The sequence below is a fragment of the Anomaloglossus baeobatrachus genome, unplaced genomic scaffold (assembly GCF_048569485.1).
Source record: "Anomaloglossus baeobatrachus isolate aAnoBae1 unplaced genomic scaffold, aAnoBae1.hap1 Scaffold_25, whole genome shotgun sequence".
In the NCBI taxonomy this organism is placed as follows: domain Eukaryota; kingdom Metazoa; phylum Chordata; class Amphibia; order Anura; family Aromobatidae; genus Anomaloglossus; species Anomaloglossus baeobatrachus.
Window position 1 is genome coordinate 131,665 of NW_027442090.1, and position 5,486 is coordinate 137,150.

The following is a 5,486-nucleotide window of genomic DNA, read 5'->3' on the forward strand; positions in this document are numbered from 1 at the left end:
GACTCTTCTAAGAGTCCTAAGAGTCCTGCTCACACTGATGGGGTGCAGCTGTGGGACCCTATTTTCAGAGATGATGTCCTCCACCCAACTCTCAAAAAGCTGAAAGGGTCTTCAGTAGAGATGGATAGTCGAGCTGGGCTATCAAACGGTCACCTCTGTAGCTGTAGTGTCATTTTTCCTATGGTCCAATGTGTAAATTAAACAAAAAAGTGCACGTTTGTTATGATGTCCAAGATGGGGACCAGGATGTGGACATAATAAAAAATTAGGGAACATGATAGGAGACATTTCTACAATACATATAATCATTCTTATCTATCTAATACGATGATAACAGCTCTCCATATCTGCAGTCCACCACAAGGACCACCCTCTCTAATCCCTGAAAAATGAAATCATCCTCAGTGATGAAGAGAGGGGGCTAAGTGCCCCCAATGGTCTCAGAGCATTGACTCTTCTAAGAGTCCTAAGAGTCCTGCTCACACTGATGGGGTGCAGCTGTGGGACCCTATTTTCAGAGATGATGTCCTCCACCCAACTCTCAAAAAGCTGAAAGGGTCTTCAGTAGAGATGGATAGTCGAGCTGGGCTATCAGACGGTCACCTCTGTAGCTGTAGTGTCATTTTTCCTATGGTCCAATGTGTAAATTAAACAAAAAAGTGCACGTTTGTTATGATGTCCAAGATGGGGACCAGGATGTGGACATAATAAAAAATTAGGGAACATGATAGGAGACATTTCTACAATACATATAATCATTCTTATCTATCTAATACGATCACAACAGCTCTCCATACCTGCAGTCCACCACAAGGACCACTCTCTCTAATCCCTGAAAAATGAAATCATCCTCAGTGACGAAGAGAGGGGGCTAAGCGCCCCCCATGGTCTCAGAGCATTGACTCTTCTAAGAGTCCTAGGATTCCTGCTCACACTGATGGGGTGCAGCTGTGGGACCGTATTTTCAGAGATGATGTCCTCCACCCAACTCTCAAAAAGCTGAAAGGGTCTTCAGTAGAGATGGATAGTCGAGCTGGGCTATCAGACGGTCACCTCTGTAGCTGTAGTGTCATTTTTCCTATGGTCCAATGTGTAAATTAAACAAAAAAGTGCACGTTTGTTATGATTTCCAAGATGGGGACCAGGATGTGGACATAATAAAAAAATAGGGAACATGATAGGAGACATTTCTACAATACATATAATCATTCTTATCTATCTAATACGATGATAACAGCTCTCCATATCTGCAGTCCACCACAAGGACCACCCTCTCTAATCCCTGAAAAATGAAATCATCCTCAGTGATGAAGAGAGGGGGCTAAGTGCCCCCAATGGTCTCAGAGCATTGACTCTTCTAAGAGTCCTAAGAGTCCTGCTCACACTGATGGGGTGCAGCTGTGGGACCCTATTTTCAGAGATGATGTCCTCCACCCAACTCTCAAAAAGCTGAAAGGGTCTTCAGTAGAGATGTATAGTCGAGCTGGGCTATCAGACGGTCACCTCTGTAGCTGTAGTGTCATTTTTCCTATGGTCCAATGTGTAAATTAAACAAAAAAGTGCACGTTTGTTATGATGTCCAAGATGGGGACCAGGATGTGGACATAATAAAAAATTAGGGAACATGATAGGAGACATTTCTACAATACATATAATCATTCTTATCTATCTAATACGATGACAACAGCTCTCCATACCTGCAGTCCACCACAAGGACCACCCTCTCTAATCCCTGAAAAATGAAATCATCCTCAGGGACGAAGAGAGGGGGCTAAGCGCCCCCCATGGTTTTAGAGCATTGACTCTTCTAAGAGTCCTAAGAGTCCTGCTTACACTGATGGGGTGCAGCTGTGGGACCCTATTTTAAGAGATGATGTCCTCCACCCAACTCTCAAAAAGCTGAAAGGGTCTTCAGTAGAGATGGATAGTCGAGCTGGGCTATCAGACGGTCACCTCTGTAGCTGTAGTGTCATTTTTCCTATGGTCCAATGTGTAAATTAAACAAAAAAGTGCACGTTTGTTATGATGTCCAAGATGGGGACCAGGATGTGGACATAATAAAAAATTAGGGAACATGATAGGAGACATTTCTACAATACATATAATCATTCTTATCTATCTAATACGATGACAACAGCTCTCCATACCTGCAGTCGTCCACCACAAGGACCACCCTCTCTAATCCCTGAAAAATGAAATCATCCTCAGTGACGAAGAGAGGGGGCCAAGCGCCCCCCATGGTACCAGAGCATTGACTCTTCTAAGAGTCCTAAGAGTCCTGCTCACACTGATGGGGTGAAGCTGTGGGACCCTATTTTCAGAGATGATGTCCTCCACCCAACTCTCAAAAAGCTGAAAGGGTCTTCAGTAGAGATGGATAGTCGAGCTGGGCTATCAGACGGTCACCTCTGTAGCTGTAGTGTCATTTTTCCTATGGTCCAATGTGTAAATTAAACAAAAAAGTGCACGTTTGTTATGATGTCCAAGATGGGGACCAGGATGTGGACATAATAAGAAATTAGGGAACATGATAGGAGACATTTCTACAATACATATAATCATTCTTATCTATCTAATACGATGACAACAGCTCTCCATACCTGCAGTCCACCACAAGGACCACCCTCTCTAATCCCTGAAAAATGAAATCATCCTCAGGGACGAAGAGAGGGGGCTAAGCGCCCCCAATGGTTTTAGAGCATTGACTCTTCTAAGAGTCCTAAGAGTCCTGCTTACACTGATGGGGTGCAGCTGTGGGACCCTATTTTCAGAGATGATGTCCTCCACCCAACTCTCAAAAAGCTGAAAGGGTCTTCAGTAGAGATGGATAGTCGAGCTGGGCTATCAGACGGTCACCTCTGTAGCTGTAGTGTCATTTTTCCTATGGTCCAATGTGTAAATTAAACAAAAAAGTGCACGTTTGTTATGATGTTCAAGATGGGGACCAGGATGTGGACATAATAAAAAATTAGGGAACATGATAGGAGACATTTCTACAATACATATAATCATTCTTATCTATCTAATACGATCACAACAGCTCTCCATACCTGCAGTCCACCACAAGGACATCTCTCTCTAATCCCTGAAAAGTGAAATCATCCTCAGTGACGAAGAGAGGGGGCTAAGCGCCCTCCATGGTCTCAGAGCATTGACTCTTCTAAGAGTCCTAAGAGTCCTGCTCACACTGATGGGGTGCAGCTGTGGGACCCTATTTTCAGAGATGATGTTCTCTACCCAACTCTCAAAAAGCTGAAAGGGTCTTCAGTAGAGATGGATAGTCGAGCTGGGCTATCAGACGGTCACCTCTGTAGCTGTAGTGTCATTTTTCCTATGGTCCAATGTGTAAATTAAACAAAAAAGTGCACGTTTGTTATGATGTCCAAGATGGGGACCAGGATGTGGACATAATAAAAAATTAGGGAACATGATAGGAGACATTTCTACAATACATATAATCATTCTTATCTATCTAATACGATGACAACAGCTCTCCATACCTGCAGTCCACCACAAGGACCACCCTCTCCAATCCCTGAAAAATGAAATCATCCTCAGTGACGAAGAGAGGGGGCTAAGCGCCCCCCATGGTCTCAGAGCATTGACTCTTCTAAGAGTCCTAAGAGTCCTGCTCACACTGATGGGGTGCAGCTGTGGGACCCTATTTTCAGAGATGATGTCCTCCACCCAACTCTCAAAAAGCTGAAAGGGTCTTCAGTAGAGATGGATAGTCGAGCTGGGCTATCAAACGGTCACCTCTGTAGCTGTAGTGTCATTTTTCCTATGGTCCAATGTGTAAATTAAACAAAAAAGTGCACGTTTGTTATGATGTCCAAGATGGGGACCAGGATGTGGACATAATAAAAAATTAGGGAACATGATAGGAGACATTTCTACAATACATATAATCATTCTTATCTATCTAATACGATGATAACAGCTCTCCATATCTGCAGTCCACCACAAGGACCACCCTCTCTAATCCCTGAAAAATGAAATCATCCTCAGTGATGAAGAGAGGGGGCTAAGTGCCCCCAATGGTCTCAGAGCATTGACTCTTCTAAGAGTCCTAAGAGTCCTGCTCACACTGATGGGGTGCAGCTGTGGGACCCTATTTTCAGAGATGATGTCCTCCACCCAACTCTCAAAAAGCTGAAAGGGTCTTCAGTAGAGATGGATAGTCGAGCTGGGCTATCAGACGGTCACCTCTGTAGCTGTAGTGTCATTTTTCCTATGGTCCAATGTGTAAATTAAACAAAAAAGTGCACGTTTGTTATGATGTCCAAGATGGGGACCAGGATGTGGACATAATAAAAAATTAGGGAACATGATAGGAGACATTTCTACAATACATATAATCATTCTTATCTATCTAATACGATCACAACAGCTCTCCATACCTGCAGTCCACCACAAGGACCACTCTCTCTAATCCCTGAAAAATGAAATCATCCTCAGTGACGAAGAGAGGGGGCTAAGCGCCCCCCATGGTCTCAGAGCATTGACTCTTCTAAGAGTCCTAGGATTCCTGCTCACACTGATGGGGTGCAGCTGTGGGACCGTATTTTCAGAGATGATGTCCTCCACCCAACTCTCAAAAAGCTGAAAGGGTCTTCAGTAGAGATGGATAGTCGAGCTGGGCTATCAGACGGTCACCTCTGTAGCTGTAGTGTCATTTTTCCTATGGTCCAATGTGTAAATTAAACAAAAAAGTGCACGTTTGTTATGATTTCCAAGATGGGGACCAGGATGTGGACATAATAAAAAAATAGGGAACATGATAGGAGACATTTCTACAATACATATAATCATTCTTATCTATCTAATACGATGACAACAGCTTTCCATACCTGCAGTCCACCACAAGGACCACCCTCTCTATTCCCTGAAAAGTGAAATCATCCTCAGTGACGAAGAGAGGGGGCTAAGCGCCCCCCATGGTCTCAGAGCATTGACTCTTCTAAGAGTCCTAAGAGTCCTGCTCACACTGATGGGGTGCAGCTGTGGGACCCTATTTTCAGAGATGATGTTCTCCACCCAACTCTCAAAAAGCTGAAAGGGTCTTCAGTAGAGATGGATAGTCGAGCTGGGCTATCAGACGGTCACCTCTGTAGCTGTAGTGTCATTTTTCCTATGGTCCAATGTGTAAATTAAACAAAAAAGTGCACGTTTGTTATGATGTCCAAGATGGGGACCAGGATGTGGACATAATAAAAAATTAGGGAACATGATAGGAGACATTTCTACAATACATATAATCATTCTTATCTATCTAATACGATGATAACAGCTCTCCATATCTGCAGTCCACCACAAGGACCACCCTCTCTAATCCCTGAAAAATGAAATCATCCTCAGTGATGAAGAGAGGGGGCTAAGTGCCCCCAATGGTCTCAGAGCATTGACTCTTCTAAGAGTCCTAAGAGTCCTGCTCACACTGATGGGGTGCAGCTGTGGGACCCTATTTTCAGAGATGATGTCCTCCA